At 38.1% G+C, this 22969-nt stretch overlaps 1 protein-coding gene across 3 annotated transcripts in view; it reads left to right on the forward strand.

The window, feature by feature from the left end:
- LOC6054058 (kin of IRRE-like protein 1) overlaps positions 1-22969 on the forward strand; it is an 807298-nt gene that overhangs the window by 564530 nt on the left and 219799 nt on the right. Inside the window, exon 1 of one of the 3 annotated variants that reach the window (XM_038257419.1) lies at positions 5202-5727. The exons of the other annotated variants lie outside the window; for them this stretch is intronic. The gene's annotated coding sequence lies outside the window, so the exon portion shown is untranslated. Of the gene's footprint in view, positions 1-5201; positions 5728-22969 lie in introns of those variants that run through there. 3 annotated transcript variants of the gene reach the window in all.

The following is a 22969-nucleotide window of genomic DNA, read 5'->3' on the forward strand; positions in this document are numbered from 1 at the left end:
TCTGGACATCGAGATGCACGAGGACTACGCCGGCACGGACGACGCGTACAGCAAGAAGAGGAAGGACTGTCTACAGTGTTACTACGACACCAAGACGCTGTTGGTGGACAAGGCCAAGGAGTTGAAACCTACCCAGATCTGAATACGACCCAACGCGATCTCAACGCGACGCAGCATCCAATCCACGACCACGTGCGACTCCCACAAATCCAGCTGCAGAAGTTTGACGGCAAGCTGGACGAATGGTTGAGTTTCCGGGACTTGTATACGTCATTGATCCACTGGAAGAAGGATCTTCCGGACATTGAGAAGTTCCAGTACCTCAAAGGATGCCTGCTGGGCAAGCCGCGAGCAATGGTCGACGGTCTCTACATGAGCGCCAAGAATTACCAGGTCGCGTGGGAGATCCTGACGAAATACTACAACGACAACAATCTGCTGAAGCGAAGTCAGGTTGAAACGCTGTTTAATCTTCCGACATTGACCGAGGAGTCGGTGACTGATCTTCAGGAACTTCTGGAAGGGTTCGAACGGGCCGTTCGGACGCTCGATCAGTTTGTGAGTCCGGAAGACTACAAGGACCTGTTGTTGCTGCACCTTCTCTCTTCGAGACTTGATCCTGTCACAAAGCGAAGCTGGGAAGAAGTCACAGCGGCAAAGGCGAACAAGGAGAACAAGGAATCCAACGAGCCCAAGGAGAAGGAAACAGTCAAGGACTTGACTGATTTTCTGTACACCCGGATTAGAGTTCTTAGTTCGCTCAAAACCATGACTGCAGGAACCAAGGCGGATACCAAACCATCCAAGCAGCAGAAGGCTCCCTTCACCCGATCAAGCTTCAATGCGGTGCAGTCGTCTGGGGTCAGCTGCGTAGTCTGCTCGGAGCCACATCTGTTGTACAGATGTCCGACATTCCAAGGCATGTCAGTTGCAGCAAGGGACAAGGTGGTGCGAACGAACTCTATGTGCTTGAACTGCTTCCGGCGTGGTCACCAAGCGACACAATGTACCTCACGTTTTGTCTGCCAGAACTGTTCAGCCAAGCACCACACTTTGGTTTGCTTCAAACCCAAGAGAAGCGACAGACCAAAACCAATGTCTTCTGGACAGGACTTCAACCGAGGTGGAAACAATGGTCCAAATGGTGGAAGTTCGAACCAAGCAGCACAGTCTTCGACGCAAACGGAAACCGTAACATCCAACGTGGCAGCTCATCGTTCTTCTACAGTTCTGCTGGCCACAGCTGTTGTCCTGGTGGAGGACGACGAAGGCGTCAAGTTTCCTGCTCGAGCACTGCTGGATTCGGGCTCGGAATGCAATTTCATGACAGAGCGGCTCTGTCAGCGGTTGAAGGTCCAACGGAAACGCTCAAATGTCGCGGTGTACGGCATCGGACAAGCGAACACCATGGTCAAGCACAAAATCCAAGCTACAATCAAGTCGCGAGTGACAGGGTTCTCGCGCAGGATGGAATTTCTCCTACTACCCAAGGTAACGGCCAATCTCCCGACATCGGATGTCAGTGTGGCCGGCTGGGAATTTCCTCCGGATGTGGAATTAGCCGATCCCGCATTCTTTAACTCCAAGACGGTGGACATCGTGCTTGGAATCCACCACTTCTTTGCTTTCTTCAATTCCGGGAAGGAGCTGGAACTCGGAGTCGGTCTACCAACACTGACCGAAACGGTATTTGGATGGATTGTGACCGGAAACGTGGAGAACCAAAACTCCAGTTCGGTTACCCAATGCAACGTAGCAGTCTCGTCAACCCTAGAGGAGCTGCTCACCCGGTTCTGGGCTTGCGAGGAGGTCGCAACGCCGCACAACTATTCCCCGGTGGAAACGCGATGCGAGGAGTTGTATTCGCGAACCGTCAAGAGAGGTCCTGACGGAAGGTACACGGTTTCATACCCCAAGGACGAAGACACACTGGCACGGATGGGCGAGTCACGGGACATCGCATTCCGACGTCTTCAAGGGCTGGAACGCAGATTGGAGAAGGATCCTGATCTGCGCCGACAATACAACCAATTCATGGAGGAATACCTGGAACTAGGACACATGCGCGAGGCTACCGACCTCGGAGAGGTCAAGCGTGTGTTCCTACCACATCACCCGGTGGTGAGGGAATCGAGTACTACGACCAAGGTGCGAGTGGTATTCGATGCGTCTTGTGCGAGCTCAACGGGAGTGTCGCTCAACGATGCCCTACTGGTGGGACCGTCGATTCAGGACGATCTACGGTCAATAATCCTACGGAGCCGGACAAAGCAGTTCATGCTCGTGTCTGACATGGAGAAAATGTTCCGACAAGTTCTAGTCACCGAGGAAGACATGAAGCTCCAAAGCATCATGTGGCGGGATGACCCCAACAAGGAGGTCAAAGTCTACGAACTTGCGACGGTCACGTATGGTACCAAGCCAGCACCTTTCCTGGCAACCCGGACGCTCAAGCAACTCGCTATGGATGAGCAAAGCCGTTTCCCGATGGCAGCCAAGGTCGCGCTCGAAGACGTCTACATGGACGACGTTTTGACCGGCGCGGACGACGAGGATCAAGCGGTGGAACTACGAACCCAACTGGACGCTCTGCTGGAGAGCGGCGGTTTTCGGCTTAGGAAGTGGGCATCCAACAGCCCTCTGGTACTGCAGGGCATACCAGACGAGAACCTAGCACTGTCAAGGACTGGCGATGTGCTCCTGGACCCAGATCCATCTGTACGGACTCTGGGATTGGTTTGGCGACCAACCACCGACGTTCTAAAGTTCCAGTTTGATCACCCAACCCCAAACCCAAATCAGCCGTGGACACGGCGGAGGATAATGTCAACGATTGCAACCCTGTTTGATCCAATCGGTTTCGTCGGTCCAGTTATCGCAGCAGCTAAAATTCTGATGCAGAAGCTTTGGACGCTGGAGGACAAGAGCGGCAAGAAGCTGGACTGGGATGACGAACTACCACTCGCAATCGTTCAGAAATGGCTGAAGTTCTATGAACAAATTCCGGCATTGAACGACCTGACATTCCCAAGATGTGTGATCATTCCCAAGGCGGTCAACATCGAGATCCATACGTTTTGCGACGCTTCCCAGGATGCATACGGAGCTTGCTCGTATGTGAGAAGCGTAAACCAAGCTGGAGAAGTACGCGTGGCGCTGCTTAGCTCCAAATCCAAGGTCGCTCCTCTCAAATGCCAGTCGATTCCAAGGTTAGAGCTCTGCGGAGCGGAGCTGGCTGCTCTTTTGGGTGAGCAGATCTTCAAGGCAACCAAACTGGACGTCAAGTACTACTATTGGACGGATTCTACCTGTGTACTGCAGTGGTTACGGCACGTACCTACGACGTGGAACACCTTCGTCGCCAACAGGGTGGCGAAAATCCAAGCGCTGACGGAGCGCGGGGGATGGAACCACGTGCCGGGAGTCCAGAATCCTGCGGACCTCATTTCCCGAGGTGTCGCACCGGCGGATATCGCAGATCTACTGCTGTGGTGGGAAGGCCCCCCATGGCTCAAGCTATGTCCTGAACACTGGCCGTCTCAACCGGTGCTGGATCGTGACGAGGAAGCAGACCAAGAAAGACGTCACGTAGCAGCGAACCTAGCTGGCGGACAGCAGATAGATTTCCCGAGTTTCATCATCAGCAAGTTTTCCAACTACTGGAGCCTGATTCGAAGCGTAGCGTACTGGTCGAGGCTGATGAAGATCCTGCGGCACGAAGAAGGCGTAGATCAGCGAGGTCTTCCAACAGCACGGGAGCTGAAGGAAGCGGAACACACCATGATTCGTCTCGTGCAGAAGGACGAATTCAAGGCGGAGTGGCAAGCGTTGTCCAACAACGAATCTGTAGGAAGGAACTCACCGCTGCGGTGGTTCAACCCGAAGTTAGCGGACGACAACTTGATCCGAGTCGGTGGACGTTTGGGTCACTCGCAAGAAACCGACAGCACGAAGCATCCGATAGTTTTACCCGCTCGGCACCCGCTGACCAAGATGCTGTTCGAGGACTACCACGAACGTTTACTTCACGCGGGACCGCAGCTGATGCTCGCGACAGTTCGACTCAAGTACTGGCCGCTTGGAGGTCGAAGCGTAGCACGCCAGATCGTGCACAACTGCCAGCGTTGCTTCCGGACGAAACCCACTCAAATCCAGCAGTTCATGGGAGAACTGCCTTCGGCACGCGTCACGGTGGCGCGTCCATTTTCCAAGGTCGGCGTGGATTACTTCGGACCGGTCTACATTCGCCCCGGTCCGCGTAGAGTAGCCATCAAAGCTTACGTAGCCGTATTCGTGTGCATGTGCACGAAAGCGGCGCATCTGGAACTGGTAACGGACCTTTCTACCGACCGCTTCATCCAGGCCCTGCGAAGGTTCATCGGGAGAAGAGGCCTGCCAGCAGAAATCTTCTCAGACAACGGGACCAACTTCGTTGGCGCTCGTAATCAACTTCAAAAAACTGTTTGAACTGCTTCGCAGCAAGGATCACAGCGAGAAAGTGTCCAAGGAGTGCGCTGATCAGGGGGATTCAGTGGCATTTCAACCCACCGGGCGCTCCCCATTTCGGAGGACTATGGGAGGCCGCGGTACGATCGGCCAAAACCCATCTCCTGAAGGTTCTCGGCGACAACCCGGTGTCCTACGAGGACATGGACACGTTGCTGGTGCAAGTGGAAGCGTGCCTCAACTCCAGGCCGCTGACGCAGATGTCGGACGATCCGAACGATCTGGAGCCGCTCACACCAGGGCACTTCCTGATCGGCTCATCATTGCACGAGCTTCCGGACCTGGACATCACCGCCGTGCCGATGAACCACCTGAATCAATGGCAGACGACGCAGAGGAAGCTGCAGGATTTCTGGAGGAGGTGGAGGACCGAATATCTGGCGCAGCTGCAGGGGCGATCAAAGCGCTGGAAACCACCGGTGACGATCAAGGTTGGTCAACTTGTCGTGATCCGGGACGAAATTCAACCGCCTATTCGCTGGAAGATGGGCCGGATCGTCGAACTTCATCCTGGAGCCGATGGCGTAGTGCGGGTCGTCACCCTGAAGACCGCCACAAACTTCCTGACGAGACCTGTGGAGAAGATTTGCGTGCTACCGTTGCTTACCGAGCCAGACGAACCTTCACCTGAACCTTCCGAGGACCCCAAAACCCCAAAGAACTGAACGGTTCCGTGCGCAACATTTCGTGTCCGAGAGGTGGTTTCTTTTTTTTTTCTTTCTTTTCAGAAATTCCCGGAATTTCAGGGTGGGCGGGAATGTCTACGAGTACGGTAGCGCAGACGATCTTTCTCCTCACCAACTGCAGCTCATTCCAACTCACCAGTGCATCTCACGATCCACACGGCGGCGGCCGCTGTGTGCGTGTGCTGGACCAGCTGATCGATCGAGGGCACCAATACGCTGAACGGACTGGCCGGCCCGGCCAATGATTAGGATAATTAATATTATAATTGTGCGAACTCAACAGCAGCAAGAACTAGCTGGCCAAGAGGCCGATTTTTAATCTGTATTTTTTCGTTTAATATATGTAGTTTGTGTAGTTTAATAAATGTAGTTTGTGTAAGCTGAGTGTTTTATGTGAATTTGTGTGTACGTGTTGCCTTTTTGGACCCCGGAAAACCCCCCAAAACCCCCAAAAGGACGGAACAGCCCAGGACAAAAAGGCGCCCCCAACAATCCGGACAACCCCGATCCAACCCCCCTGAGCTATCGACGACCGGTAAGGACCAACCCAACAGAATCTTTGAATCTTTGAATCTTTGAATCTTTGAATCTTTGAATCTTTGAATCTTTGAATCTTTGAATCTTTGAATCTTTGAATCTTTGAATCTTTGAATCTTTGAATCTTTGAATCTTTGAATCTTTGAATCTTTGAATCTTTGAATCTTTGAATCTTTGAATCTTTGAATCTTTGAATCTTTGAATCTTTGAATCTTTGAATCTTTGAATCTTTGAATCTTTGAATCTTTGAATCTTCAAATCTTCAAATCTTCAAATCTTTGAATCTTGGAATCTTTGAATCTTTGAATCTTTGAATCTTTGAATCTTTGAATCTTTGAATCTTTGAATCATTGAATCTTTGAATCTTTGAATCTTTGAATCTTTGAATCTTTGAATCTTTGAATCTTTGAATCTTTGAATCTTTGAATCTTTGAATCTTTGAATCTTTGAATCTTTGAATCTTTGAATCTTTGAATCTTTGAATCTTTGAATCTTTGAATCTTTGAATCTTTGAATCTTTGAATCTTTGAATCTTTGAATCTTTGAATCTTTGAATCTTTGAATCTTTGAATCTTTGAATCTTTAAATCATCTTTAATCAGCGAAGCTTTTTGTACATCTTCTTCATCTAAAATCGTCTCACAGTCCCATATAAAGCGAATGACACTGAAACCAGTGCGCTTTTCATATTTTTCAAAGACATGTCATAAATCCTGTGCCACAGACGCTTATTATTGTAATCATGCACGCTTGTTCAATGCTGAATCATAACATCAATGTTTGTTGAGACACTCATGAGCCTATTTGTTTTTTTTTGCCTTGGGAGATGCAAAGTGTGCGGTATCGTCACAGATCGCAGGAATTTCTTTTCTTGTTTTTGCGTTCCATGAATGAGGAGACAATGATGTCGGCTCGTTTTTGTTTCGCTGCCTGTCTAGACTTATTTGTTGGAATTGTAAGGGGGAGAATTCTTCATTCATTGTTTTTTTTAACGAGTTTGCTCATGAATTCTTGTGTTCATTGCTTTAAAACTTCAACGATATAAACCAATGTAATTCAAACTGACCAGATATACGAAAACTTTCAACCATTCAAACCACTTGAAACATCTCCTTTCTCGGCAAATATAAATGTTTGGGCAGTTTGATTACAGCTTGCAAATATTCCGCTCCAGTTATGACGAACCAACACACATCTCATTCTTCGAGAGCTCGTCGGACAGGTCTCTTGAAAATTTAATTAAAATTCAATTACTTTACCAAGGTACACGAAGTTCGTTAGTGCGTTACGTTGGCAAATCAATTTACCTTTTGCTTCCTCCTTTCGACTATTTACCTGAACTGGACCCAACTAGGCTTGGAAAGAGATGGTGAACCTAGTCCAATAATGCCCACTCTCCAGGAGTGCATTTCTCACACTCGCAGTGTGGTACGACGTGCACCTACTTGAGACAAGTCGTGGTGGTACCCACATCGTTGGAGGAAAACTTTAAGAGCTCTTGTGTGGTTGAATGGGCTTTGGGTGGAACTTTTCATGTTTGATGTTTTCAACCACCTAATTAAAGTTTATTAAGTTAAGTTTTTTCATTTGTTTAGATAAAAAGCATCAAGTCTTGAGAATGGTTTACAGTGTATTACTGGTTATTATACAATTCTCTGAGATTTCGGTCATTCGATTTTTTTGTATTTTTTAAACCGGCTGAAACTTTTTTGGTGCCTTCAGTATGCCTAAGGCTACCAACTGTACGGATTTTTTCCTTACCATACGGATTTTCGACCCTCTTCGCGGATTTTTGCAAGGCCGGAATGCCTGTAGGGAATTTCACGCATAATACGGATTTGTATGGAAACATTGAATTGCTTTTTTGATTTGGTCAAAGCTTTTGTTAATAAGACATTTTAATTCAACTGTGAGTTTGATTTGAAATTGAATTTGATTTGAACAAAGAGAGAGTTTTCCGGGTTTTTTCTCAATTCAAACTTAAGTATTTATTTTTTTTTGCTCTCATATGTTATAGGACCTTTTCAAAAAACACTCTAGAATTGTTCTTCTAGACATTCCTTACTAAATATATTTATCCATTAAAAGATCCAAGATCCATCTAAAACTTCTAAACCTTTGAAAATTTCAATTGACAAATCTAGAGTTTTTTTAAAGGTCCTATAAACTGTTGTGTTTCACATGTTATAGGATCTTTTCAATAAAAAAAACTCTAGAAAAGTGTTCGTGAAAACAATGAGAACGATATCATTCGTAAGAGCAAACATGACATTTCGTAAACTTTTAAACGTTTAAACGTTTTTTTTTAAATGAAGACCATAATGATTTGATTCAAGTCACGGTTTATTTTATGAATACTTTTAAACGTGCAAGCCATAAGCAGTCTGATAGCATTTTGTGAAATTTGCTAGGTGTAAAAACGACACAGTTTTATATTTGTGATTCTCAAATTTATTTATTTATTTAATTTATCTAAATAATAACTTGACCATTTTTGTTATACAAAAGTTTTTCGGTAACTGGGCTGCTTTTAAACTGGGTGCTCGATAACTGAGCCTTAGCCCAGTTAAAAAGCAGACAAATGTCAAAAAACCAAAACAAACCAAAATAGCCGAGGGGTTAATGGATACAAAAATCATATTCAATAAAAAAAAACTTTTTTCAAACTTTTGTTTTATTTCAAGTTACAATTAAAGAAATATGAAAAGTAAGCATTGTAAATAAATTTGAATAACTTTTATTTTTATAATTCATCTGGAAAATATTATGCATCGGTGGTCCCCTCGTTATTTTTTGTTCAGCCCAGTTAACGAGCAACTACTGTACCATGGTGTCATATCGGCAAAGTGTACGGATTTTTGCTCAGCAAGAGTTGGTAGCCTTAGGTATGCCCAAAGAAGCCATTTTGCATCATTAGTTCGTTCATATAATTTTCCATACAAATTTGGCAGCTGTCCATACAAAAACGATTTATGAAAATTCAAAATTATGTATCTTTTGAAGGAATTTTCCGATCGATTTGGTGTCTTCGGGAAAATTGTAAGTACGGATAAGGACTATACTGATAAAAAAATGATACACGGGAAAAAAAATTTGGTGATTTTTTTAACTTTTAGTCACTAAAACTAGATTTGTAATAAATATTTTTTTTATTTATTTATTTTTTTAATATGTTTTAGAGGACATCAAATGCCAACTTCCAGAATGTGCAAAAAATCATTGACCGAGTTATGACATTTTTAATCAATACTGATTTTTTCCAAAAATCGAATATTGGTCGCAAAAATTGTTCAACTTCATTTTTCGATGTAAAAGCGAATTTGCAATCAAAAAGTACATAAGTGAATTTTTGATAAAGTGCACCGTTTTCAAGTAATATTCATTTATAGGTAACTTTTTTGAAAATAGTCGCAGTTTTTATTGTTTTAAAATAAGTGCACATGTTTACCAACCTTTGAAAAAATTTTTTTTTGAAAAGCTCAGAAAATTCTCTATATTTTGCTTTTTTGAACTATGTTGATACGACCCTTAGTGGCTGAGATATTGCCATGCAAAGGTTAAAAACATGAAAATTAAAGTTTTCCAAGTCTCAACCATACAACCCACCGGTTTCTAATGTTGATATATCAGCAACTAATGGTCCGATTTACAATGTTAAAATTTGAAACAATTTTCCGATCTTTTCGAAAAAAATATCTTCAAAATTTTTAAACCAGAAAAAGGCGTTATTTTAAATATTTGGCCCATTTGAAAGGTTAGTCTTGATTTAAATTTTTGAAAATATAGTTTTCGAAGGGATCGGAATACTTCACGAATGTTTAATATTTTAACATTGTAAATCGGACCATTAGTTGCCGAGATATCGACGTTAGAAAATGGTGGGTTGTTTGGGTGAGACTTGGAAATCATCAATTTTCATGTTTTTAAACTTTTGCATGGCAATATATCTCAGCAACTGAGGGTCGTATCAACAAAGTTCAAAAAAGCAAAATATAGAGAATTTTCTGAGCTTTTCAAAAATATTTTTTTTTCAAAAGTGGGCAACATGTGCACTTATTTAAAAAAATGAAAAACTGCGATTTTTTTTATAAAAATTACCTAACAATGGCCTTAACTTGAAAACGGTGCACTTTATCAAAATTTCATGAGAGTACATTTCAACAAAATTGCTTAAAGAATTCAACAAATTTGCTTAAAGAAAATTAATGATGGGACCAATTTATGACCTCTGAAAAAAAAAAAAAAAAAAAAAAAACAAACAGGAAAAAGTATTGTTTTAAACCTCAATAAAACAGCTCCGATTTTTTAAGTGACGATAACTCAGCAAATTTTCAAAGAGTAAAAAAGGAGCTCATGAAATAAACTTCCGTTTTTTGTTGAAACTTTTTTCAGATCAACCCTTTTGATTTATAATGGCAATTAAAAACTGATTTTGACCATGGTAGGGCTGACTTAAAATATTTAAAATATTTTTTTAGTGAACTGCAAGTTTTACGATATTTTAATTTTGGGATACTAAAAATCGGACGCATATTTGCTGAATATTGGCGTCACATAAAATTTCGATGCCTTTTTTAAACATCACATCGTCGAAGTGTGCTATGCGTCTTCTGTAAAAAGATAGGACGTGTCACAAGATAGCACACAAGTGACAACATGCCATCATTTATTTATTTTGTGCAGATCAAATTTTACAAAAGGGAAAAACTTAAAAATAGTTTTCAAACAATTCTTTAAAAACACATTATTTTCTTTATTATTTTGCTTCTAATGAAAGCCTTGAGAAAATTAAATGAAATTATTTGCTTATGTCGATATTTGAAAAATGTGCAATGAATTGTAAAAAGTGCATATTTCCAATTTTTACTCTGCACCTTTCAAAGCATTTTCAAAGCTTTTCAAAAGTAAATGTTTGAAAAAAAATCTAAAAATGCTAAAATCATAGTTCATCGGTTGTTAAAATTTTCAAACATTGTTTTATCTTAATAATTTTCAATTTTGTATAAATTCACAAAGTTAGGTGGTGAAAAACTTTAATAACTACTTAACTTTTTATTACGGAAAACACAGATTACAGAAAAAATATGGCAATTTAACATCTGGAAATGGTGACAGACTTTTTTGTGAAAAATGTTGAGGTTTTTTAATTTAGTACCGATTTTTAATTGACCTGGTCTTATAGGTGGATCGACATTTGAACAATGTTTATTTTATCATATTTGTGGAGAAATCTTTTAATTTTTGATTGTCATTTAAAAGATATATTTTTTTTAGGCTTTGTTTGATCTTGAACCATGGGACCACGTATGTCACTTAAAAATAGCCTAAATATGGTTGTGTTAAAATTGGAATATCTTTTGGCAATCGAAACGAAATTTCAAAGATCAAAAAAGGTTTTAAATCAATTAAACATTCTTACAAAAAATATATATTTTGCTCCAGCCACGCCGTGTACTGATCATAACCAAAAACTTTGCCAAGAAATCAAATCTTGAAGAAAGTCCCTTGTTAAGTTAACGTAAAAATAGATTTTTTTTTGTTTTGTAAATTGCTTAATTTTTTACGCACAGATAAGCAAAATTCTCATAAACTGACGTTAATTGTTGCTTTTGGTTTTTTATTTACTTCAGAAAATACCACAATATTTTTATTTTTTTGTTTATTATATATGCAATAATATAAATGTTTATTTAATTTAATTTATTTTGTTGACCAGGCATTACTCGAGTTTGATACCATCCTAATCGGAGATGTAGACTACCTTTTAACAGCTGAATAATTCAAAGTTGGGAACATAATTTGCGGGTACTAGAAGAATCGAATTAATCTACTGAAGGAAAAAAGTTATAAAATAACCTACGAAAGAGTCAAAATTTAATATTCATAATTTAATTATCCCAACTAATTTCTCATAGAAGCTTAGTACTTTACTCAACCAACTTGTTAGCAGGATTTTCTCCCTAGATAGTCCATCCGATTGGCTCAAGCTAAAACAAACTATTCCCAGAAGGTCACACGATCTATTTTCCTATACATTGAAAAGAGATTGGCCTCACTTTTTGCTGCGACATTATAAGCTTTTAGGTTTAATTAAATTAACTTTCTCATTCACCACATCGATGTCCAAGGACAACCAAACCACCTGAGGGGGGAACCAGCTATTAATTAATAGTTCCTGACTATCCACTATGGAATTAATTAGTGGTGGTAGGCACAAAATACCAAGTTGTAAAGAAATGTTCCTTTTTTTACTCCTGGCAGTTTTCATAGTTAAAACTTTCATCAGGGTGGTGCGCCTTATCTGGGGACGAAAAGCCACACAAAACTTGACTAACTAACATACAGAAAGAGTGGTGGCTGGTGAGAGGGAAGCTTTTCGCAACAATGTAAGTCCGCAGTTTGCTGAAATAAACGCGCCGGTTCTCATAAAACTTTTACATAAATTCACCCAAGCTCCCTCTCTCTTAACTTTACGAGGCTAATTGTCATGCAATGGATTAACTGCCCAACCTCTCCTCATCCAACTTGCAACTCCAAGGAGGGATGAAAAATAACAATTTTCGTACAACAATTGCCGGAGCTTAAGCGGGGGGGGTGAGGCAACTCTGTGTCATAAATTCCGTATGCTCAAGCACGCAATTAGTTGAAGATTACGACCCGGATTCCGGGACTCACCCTGGTTGAAAAAGTGAAGGGGGGGGGGGGGTGGTTGTTAGAATGACCGCAAGCTACCACCAGCATGTACCAAAGAGTGAGCTTAGAGAGTTCGTGCTTGCTGGACGAATGCAATTAAATTTTTGTGTCCAACAAAATGTGGGATGTGCTGCTGCGGTCGTTGTAACCGGCCAAGTCTTGGGGAGGTGTTTTAACTTGACATGGAAGGGTCACAACAGTTTTTGCTGGTGCTGTTTTTAGTTTGATTGTGGTGTCTTATCTTGATTGGAATTTCAAGCATTCAAAAGATCTTCTGTATTTTGTATTTTTAAATAATATTAGTTTGGGGCTTGACTTACTTCATACGACTTGTGCGATTGTTTTGAGTAACACTGTTACACTCTAAAAATATCCCTGAAAAGCTAGAAAAACACGAAGTTTTAGAATAAACATATTTTTCTGAATGAAAAATAAAATGAACCTTCAGGGTTATGACTGATTCGAAAAGAACACTAAATTTGTTTATTGTTTACTTAAAGGATCTAAAATCATAATCAAAGTTTGATTTTTGTTCTAGTTAAGTCTGCTTCACACTTTAGAAAAGCAAAACACAAAATTAAAAGAAGAGTAATTTCCAATTTATTTCTAATCGATATTACTTGTATAGAGGAAAATATCCGTGCCCTTATTAAAAGAGGCAATTCTGCATATTTTTTTTTTTTGTACAAATTTTGATTTTGGACTTTCGAAATCGGAAAATAAGTTGTAGAAATACATACTTGCAAAATGTTATTATCGATTAAATTATGTTTGATGGACAAAAAAATATCGAAATTTAAATTACAAGCGAACTCAGCAAAAAAGAAAAAAATCTCTAAAATTTCAGTCTTTCGATATCTTTTTTAATCTAGCTGAACCTTTTTTGGTGCCTGCGGTATGCTCAATGAAGACATTTTGCCTTTCTTACAAAAGAAAGGTTTAAGGTTTGCTTTTGGAAAAACGCTTTTTTCAGAAATCTAAAAAAAATTCGTGCACGGCGAGGATTCGTCCCAGGAAAAAATCCTATTACTAAATTGAAGGTTTAGATGCGCTCTTTCGATAGAATTTTGGCCCGAAACCCGGAACTCAAAGTCAGAATTTTGAGAGCTCTTTTTCTGAAATACATGGCCGATGTCTGTATCCGCTCTTAAAAATTTGTGTATTCCATCACTGGAAAACCGCTCGTGAATCCCACCCAGATCTGTAGCCGTGGGGTCGGAGACGAACATTTTATTTTTCGATTCACAATTTTCGACCAGTAAATGTGGTTAAAGCCATTTTTAGAGGTATTTTTTGGACTATTTTACAGATAACACTATCAAATTTAAAGAATTCAGTTTCAAACAAAAAGCCATTCGAAAACATGCGCCATAAACTGTTTGGGCCCAAAATTTGAAGCTTTTCCAAAATGTATTTCCAGAGATATAGCGATTTTAGTGTTTTTCGTCTTATTTTTACCCTATTTTTTCCTATTAAATTTTTGGATTTATACAAAATTATATACTGAACATCAAATTCAAAGTCCCAGCCCATTCTCGATCGAAAGCATTTGGTATGAATTGTATTCGAGTAAATTTTGGTATTGATCAGACGGTTGGTTCAAAAGTTATAGCTGTATGATTTTTCTTTATGTACAGAGTAAATTAGCATTAGCATTTCGTCGCTTCTGTGCTATCTTGTGACAAACGCCATTTTGGTCGAAAATGAGTTAATGATGGCGTTTCATTAAACTTAACAAACGCTACAAGATGCCATCACCCGATTTTAGAAATCAGTTTTCGTTTCCGGGATATCGTAGGGCACACTTGTGACATAGACCAATTTCTCAACAAATTTTCTGTGCTATCTTGTGACACGTGCAGGGGCAAAAGCAAGCTATAAAACTGTATGGTACCAACAGATGTCACTACACATTTATGTCTATTTTTATAAGTCCCGGCTCGTTTTCGCTCGCAAGCTCGACAAGTCGTCAAGTCGAAGCTTCAACGGAAGCGCTTTTACGCTTGCGCGTTTTACGCTGCGCGTGAAAGTGTTCTTTCTGGCTTCTCATAATTGATCGACAAAGTGCAATTGCAATACATATTTTTTTAAGTTAATCATAGACTAACATTATAGACTGAGTACCCTTTATTTTTTTTCTAATAATGTCAATCCAATATGTTTTTCTTAATTAAATTTAAATGTCTTGCGACAAATAATGTACTTCTGAAATTAAAAAAATGGCATTTGAGGTTAACCCTTGAAAGATTCGAAGCTTTAGGTAAAATTCTCACTGGATGGTATCATTATGTTTTTGAAAAAATAATTTAATCAAAATATATCTCGGAGTTTCATCATTTTGTAAGAAAGGTTCTATTTCACCTCTGGTGATATTAAATCGGGTTTTCTTCATTTGTTTGTCCCTATAATTTTCCATACAAATTTGTCAGCTGTCCATACAAAATGATATTTGAAAATTCAAAAATCTGTATCTTTTGAATGAATTTTTTGATCAATTTGGTGTCTTCGGCAGAGTGTAGCTATGGATAAGGACTACATTGGAAAAAATGATACTTGGTAAATAAAAATTTAGCGATTTTTTATTTAACTTTCTGTCACTTAAACTTGATTGGCAAAAAAAACTCTTTTTTTTTGTTTATTTTTTCTGATTTGTTTTGACCAAATTCTAAATTTTTGAATCAATCAGCCATTCCACGTCAAACAGGAAGTCTCCAAATCAAAAGTGCTCCGATTTGGCTCAAATTTGGAGTGAGGGTTCTTTGGCCCAAATAATTAGACCCGTATTTTTTTGTTTGGCGATTAGGGTGGTCCTATCCGAAATAGGGTGATCAAAAAAATTGCGGTTTTCGTCGATTTTCACAAATACCACATTTTTTAAAAAATCATATCTCTGGAACGACTGAATCAATTTAGAAGCGCCACAATTCGAAAGAAAGGTTATTAGTTGGGCTTATAAGGAAAAATATGTTGAGGTCCAACAAAACTAGCTGAATATTTGAAAAGGTCATATGAAAATTTCATTTGCCGATTTCAAGGTCTCGGGACCAAAGATCCTATGCCTGAAAATATTTTTCCCTGATTCCTTGTAATATTTTACAAAATATATCAAAAAAATTGCGACTATCCATTAACACGTTTTGGAGATATGATTTTTTGAACATAAAAACTGGGTTTTTCGACGCGCCGCGCGCAAAAACTGAAAAATGATGAAAACGGGTAAAAAACAACTTTTTTTACTAAAACTGCGATAACTTGAAAATTTCAGCAATGACCTATACATGTTAGGGTACCAAAAGTTGCGCCTTTCAATTATGGAAATTTTGGTACCTAAACATGTATAGGTCATTACTGAAATTTTCAAGTTATCGCAGTTTTAGTGTAAAAAGTTGATTTTTACCCGTTTTCGTAATTTTCCCATTTTTGCGCGTGGCGCGTCGAAAACCCCAGTTTTTATTTTTAAAAAATCGTATCTCAGAGCATTGAAAACATAATTTCACCATTTTTTGATATGTCATGTAAAACTTTCCGAGGAATCTTATAAAAATATTTTCATAGGCTCTTTGGTCCCGAGACCTTCAAAACATCATTTTAAGTTTTCATACGACCTTTTCAAATAATAAGCTAAATTTTTGGAAATTCTTACTATTTTTCACAATAAGCCAAATAAAACTATCCGAAATACGGATTTTGATAAATGAAACTATTAAGAAAATAAAGCTAATTCATAATCAGAAAAAAGATATGCTACTATACTGTAGTCCTTGTCAATTCTTAATTGATCAGAAAATTCCTTCTAAAGATTCCGAATTTCGAGTATGTACGTACCACTTTTGTACGGACGGCTGCCTAGATTGTATGGTATCTTGTATTGGTGAAACAATCACATTAAATGTTTTTTTTTTTTTTTGGTATTAGGGTTGGCCTCCATACAACTTGAGCTAAACTAAAAAATACAAACAAAACTTATTTATGGAATTCGGCAAGGAAAAAAATCAAATATTGTTTTTCATCCTGACTAAAATCATAGTTGAATTTTATCAAAAAAAAAAAACTGTATAAAATAAATTGTTCGAAGGCTTCATTGTTGAGGCAATTGCGAACTTCCGTTTACACTTAAGGTGAAGCCGTTGATAATTTTCGAAGAAAATTGATCATTACAATAAAATATTCTTTATTAAATTCAATTAAACGAATTTCAGCACCAAAAGGAATCAGCGTGTGCCGGTTGTTGCCTTCTTGAAGCCACTGAAAGAATTTTTGATCTAAATCAATTGTGCTTCAAAATTTATATAATTTTGTGGCACAGTCATTGACGTCCTAGTTGGCAATCATTGATTAATGACGATTTCCATAACTTTACAAGGAATGGGATAATCATTACCAAAAGGAATCAGCATGTGTAGGGCACTATTCTAAACAACTTGTTGAAGGAATTTTGTCAAAATATTGAAAGCAACGCAAACAGATATCTTTGAACGAAAAATCATGACAATGATGCAAGTCTTCACGTTAAGCTTCCATCCACCTCGGAAATCGAACTGACAACCTTTGAATTGTTAGTCCAACTGCCTACCAGCGAATTCACCTAGATATGACCCAGGTAGACGACTTCTACACCTGGACTGAGCTAACGACCTAACCTCTAGGTTAGACCGGGGCCAACATTTACTTCCCCATCCAACGGAAGGCGTGATCAGACAAATCTCGTCTCGAAAAATGCCACCGGGACCGACGGGGATCGAACCCAGGCCGACTGGGTGAGAAGCAACCTCGCTTAGCCCTACACTACGGGTTCTGGCCAAAGAACTGTATGCTCTACTAAAAATAGCGTAAAGCTCATGAACCTTTAAGTTGAATAAGCATTTATTGATGGATTTGCGAAGATCGGTTTTTCCAACAATAAAATGAGACATTCTTAAATTTGAACTGCAAAAAAAAACAAAGATCATAAAAATTTATTAAAAAATACTCTCGCTTATACTCCAAATTTTCATCATTTCTTTAAATTTCTAACGAAAACTATTTCAATTCTTCTCCTTCCAGGTAATAACCATTGTCTTACCAACTCCCAATTGCCACCGGTTCTGGCTGCCTGGCGCACCAAGATAAGTAGCACAGTGCAACCACCACCACCCATTTGGCAAACGTCCCAAAACTTCAAAGTTCATTATGGCCAAGGCCATTGTGGTGGGTACATTGTGGAGCCCCTTTTCTGTCGCCAAGAATTCCCTCGTTGCACCTGACGCTGATGGCTGCAAGAAAAGCTAATATCCCTTTTGAGTTTGAAAATTTACCCCAAAATGAACTTTTATCCCACTCTTCGAGTTCTTATCGCGGCTGCTGGCACCGAAAAAGTTCCAGAAGTCATTATCGTTGGTGAGCGTTCTAGTGAGGAAGTTAATTGAAATTATTAACTCTTGTTTTAGTTTTTATGAGGATTGAATTTTTCAAATTAGACTGTTATAAAGTTATGTCAATTGATTCACTCTAGATTGCCAAATTCTACGAAACTGAATTGAGCGGTGTGCCTGTAAAGAACCTTTAAAACTTGTTGACCTTTTAATTCTGATTGATTTTCAATCCCATCATTCAACAAGCTCCCACTTGACACGAAATTTTCCCGGAACGCCACTGTTTTGATCCTTTCACACGGTGAACCGTAAAGGCAGCTCTTAGAACAAAATTTTCCACTTTGAAAATTAATAAAAACTGGTTCCTTCCCCCCAACGACTCTTCGGGGAAAATGGCAGGCACGTGTGGGCAGCACAGGACGGTCTCTCCTTCTAATTGAAAGTGTAAGTACCGAAGCGATGAGGACCTCATTCCATTACGTGGCCTGTCCAGTGTGGGAGTTTTCTTTTGTCACAAATATCCACCCACCTTACTCGCTCACATTGGGTGACTCTGCTATTGCGGGCTGTTTGTGCCGGCAAAGGTGTGTGTAATTGCAGCTTTGACACCTGGCTGGGCACTGCCAACAGGATTGGTGTCAGCTCCAGCAGCAAAAAAACAAGAGGAATTGTAACGCGATGTTTTGAAAATAACAATTTAATTTAAAAAAAAGTATGTGACTTTGAAAAACATTGTGTTTCATAAACCAGATTACAGTCCAGGCACAATTTCCCGAAGAAATTTCAATTTCAATCTGCTGATAATCGAATCATTTTTTGTTTGATGTCTTATTTACACAAAATACATTTTGTAATTTGTAACTATAAGAATTTGACTTAAATGGGTAGCAGAACTCGAATTCAATTTTAATCAAAGTTTTCGGATAATCGAGAGTGGACTGTTTTTATTTTTTTTAAAAGATCATACACACGATAGAAACTTAATGTTTACTGAAGCTTTAAAAAACTTCTAAACTAAACAAACAGACGGCGAGTGCTGAAAAAAACAAGTTTTGCAACGAGTTCATTCCATTTTAATTTTAAATTATATATAAGGTAAAATATAATTCATAAAAAATAATGCATAAAAAATAGGCCATGTATGTCCTTATCTGTAAGATTTATTTTTGAATTAAGTTGAAAAAATCTCCTTTTCAGTTTTTTAAGTCGGACAGAGAGTTGCCGAGTTTGATCATTGCTAAGAATAAAAATTGAGAAAATAGATTTTTTGAATGTTCTTCAATCACAGCAACTATTGATCCGATGTTCAATGTTAAATATATTTGGTAGTTCTGCTAAAAACTAAAAAATATATTTTTATGATTCCGTGGCGGTGGCAAAAATTGTGTCTTTTGAATATTTTTTAACCTCATAATAAGATGTTGAATTGCATTTAAAATCGAAAAATAATTCAATTGATTATTTTTTTCTGCACAATTATTGATCTCGCAAACAAAAAAAAGTATCAATTTATTTGAAAGACGCAACTTGTGGTATCCAAACATGTTTAGGACATCGCTGAAATTTTAAAGTGAAAAAAATTGTTTTTCTTTTTTTTTAGCATTTTTCTGTTTCCGCGCAGAATGCATCTGAGTTTTTCAGATTTTATTTCCAAAAAATTATATCTCGAAATCGTTCGGTTCAACATTGCCATTTTTTAAAAAACTGATTGAAATTTTCCGAAGAATCCGATAAAAAATATTTTAGGACATATTTTAGGACATATCAACTCACACGAAATCGGGAAAAGTTGTCCCGACACCTCTTCAATTTGCGTGATACTTTGTCCTAAGGGGTAACTTTTGTCCCTGATCACGAATCCGAGGTCCGTTTTTTGATAACTCGTGACGAAGGGGCGGTACGACCCCTTCCATTTATGAACATGCGAAAAAAGAGGTGTTTTTCAATAGTTTGCAGCCTGAAACGGTGATGATATAGAAAATTGGTTTCAAAGGGACTTTTATGTAAAATTAGACGCCCGATTTGATGGCGTACTCAGAATTCCAAAAAAAAACGTATTTTTCTCCCATTTTCCGTTACTTGACTGTAAATTTTTTTGGAACATGTCATTTTATGGGAAATTTAATGTACTTCTCAAATCTACATTGACCCAGAAGGGTCATTTTTTCATTTAGAACAAAAATTTTCATTTTAAAAATTCGTGTTTTTCTAACTTTGCAGGGTTATTTTTTAGAGTGTCACAATGTTCTACAAAGTTGTAGAGCAGACAATTACAAAAAATAATAAAATATAGACATAAGGGGTTTGCTTATAAACATCACGAGTTATCGCGATTTTACGGAAAATTTTTTTTGAAAAAAACTCACTCTTTGTTTCGTCGTCCGTGTCTTTCGCGGGTGACCATGAACGGCCATGATCAACGACGACCAAATTATTCAAAAAAAAAAATCCGTAAAATTATAATATTATTATTATCGGATTCCTCGGAAAATTTCACGTAACTTAACAAAAAAATTGTGAAGTTATGTTTTCGATACTCTGAGATACGATTTTTTGAAAATAAAAACTGAATTTTTCGACGCGCCACGCGCAAAAATGGGAAAATGACGAAAACGGAAAAATTGAGCTGAAAGTTTAAAATTATTGCAGTTTTAGTGAAAAAAGTCAATTTTTTCCCGTTTTCGTAATTTTTCCATTTTTGCGCGTGGCGCGTCGAAAAACCCAGTTTTTATTTTCAAAAAATCGTATTTCAGAGTATCGAAAACATAACTTCACCATTTTTTGATTTGTTATCCGATAAAAATATTTTCAGACATAGGCTCTTTGGTTTCGAGACCTTCAAAACAGCATTTTTTGTTTTCATTCAACCTTTTTGAAATGTTAAGCTTGATTTTTGAAACTTCTTACTAATTTTCCCAAATAGCTAAACTAATCACCATTTTTTGCGTCTAGGACAGCTAAAATCGGATGAAATGGCGTGGAGATGTGTCTTTTTGAAAAAAGTGGTTTTTGCGAAAATCGACGAAAATTGCCATTTTTCAAACCATCCTAACACGGCGTAGGTCACCCTAATGGCCAAACAAAAAAATATGGGTCTAATTATTTTGGCCAAGGATCCCCCAGAAAAAATTGAGCTTGATCGGAGAACTTTTTTTTCGAATTATGCTGTTTTCGTGGGGAATTGCTGTATAAATATAAGAAATGTTAGTAAAAAACACAGCCCCACACAGTTGACCCCTAAAAACATGAGATTTAAAAAAAACATTGGCAAATTCACATGAAACAAGTAAAGCTTCCTACCCTAAAATTTTAAGAGTTCTTCTTTCCAATGCTTTTTAAAGATCAAATCGTCGCCATCGTGCTAACTTGTCGTACGTGCATTTTGGGCCAAATTGAGTCAAGAACGCCATATTGTGCAGCTCACAATGCCTCACCTTTTGACCGTCACAGATCCCCAAAATTCGATTTCAATCATGAGATATTCAATAAAAACCGAAAAAACTCCGTCCATTTTTGTCACTTTATATATGAAGGTAGTTTCAATCTTGTCGTGCTATCTTGTCACTCCATGAAAATTGATGTAAGTGCGACAAAAGGCCAAAGGGATTTCAGGCCAGGAAAGTCAGGATGCGTTTGTCGCACGTACAAGCTATACTATCGTAAACATTTGTAATTATAACTCGGGACTCCAGCAACCAACTTCAACCAAACTTTGGGACAATGCACAGAATGGTCAGCCAAACAAAACGTGTTTGTTATTGTTTACATTGCGTGCTCTCGTTTTTGAATGTTCAAGGTCAAAAATTAAAACGCGTCGACGACGTCGAAATATTGGTTGAAAATGGATTTTTGGCGATTTCTTAAATCGAAGCCCGTCTAAAGTCGGGTTTGGGTTGTAGAGGGTTAAAGATATTTGGCAGATATGCTTCAAACATATGCTTTTTTTTATTATTTGGTGAAAGGCATCTTTTGAGCTATTTCTTTGTATGAACATGAAAAATTTGGCAGCGTTTCTATACTATGAAAAAATTTGTGTCTTTTGTAAAAAAAGCATGGCTGAATATTTGTAAAAAAAAAACATGTAATTTTTAAGTAAAATTGCATTTGGAATCGAAACATAATTTATGGAAATTTCAATTAAGGGCATTTTTCTGCAAAATTATTTATCTTATACACGGAAAATGAATCAGTTGTAAATAACATCCGGAATCAAATTTTTGCTTGATGGTTCTTTTTTTCTTTAAAAAAAAATAAATAAAAATATCTTTATAAATTTGGTTTAGAGTTTTCTGATTTTTTATCCGAATTTGCTTTACCTTAACAGTTGAAAATAAAAAAACAAGATGTGTCTTCTAAGTCCCTTTAAACATATAAAAAATAAAATTGGAAAATATGTATTGTTGAAACTTAACAAAAACCGATAAAAATTTGAATGTCATTTTTTTCGATTTTCTGTGTAATATTTTCCAAAAGTCCTTAACTTAATTTACAAATTTGCCTAAAACACAAAATTGATCAGAAATTCCTTTCCCAAGATAAAGATTTCAGAAAATTTCTGTTTCATGTTTGTATTAGGAAACTAGTATTGAAAAGAATGATTAACTGTACATCATAAATTCAACAAAAAATCTTATTATTTCAGAAAGATCTAAAATGCTTTCAAATTTATAATGACGCCGGGAAATTCAATTTTAACGGTTTAAGGTACACAGTAGATTTTTTTTTGTAAATTTGGAAGGTTGGATGGTTTAATATACTAAATAATTTGGAAGATTGGATGGTTTAATATACTCTTTTTCATTATGTAATATTACCTCAATTTATACTGGAAAAGTGGCATTACAACAAAAATGTGGTAATTTCACATATTTTCAGATGGAAAATTACACATTTTTTAAGTTTACTCATTCTCATGTGTATTTTTTGAATGTTTTTTAGGTTTTTAACTGTGTGCAAACTTCTATTACCTTGTAAATTTTTTAATTCCTTTTCATTTTAGTGCAATTTTGTCACTAAAATTGTTTAAGTAATTAATCTGCAAATCAATGTTTAATTTTCATTCTTTCAGCTCAAAAATTCCAATTCTAAAACGTCGCTTTCACACTTCTGTTGCCCCCCGCTCGAAACGATAAATGAGGGAAAATCTTTCTTTTCCCTGCACCTAGGCTTAAAAACGCTCTGCTCTTTCAAACTCCTG

Source organism: Culex quinquefasciatus, chromosome 2 (assembly GCF_015732765.1).
Source record: "Culex quinquefasciatus strain JHB chromosome 2, VPISU_Cqui_1.0_pri_paternal, whole genome shotgun sequence".
In the NCBI taxonomy this organism is placed as follows: domain Eukaryota; kingdom Metazoa; phylum Arthropoda; class Insecta; order Diptera; family Culicidae; genus Culex; species Culex quinquefasciatus.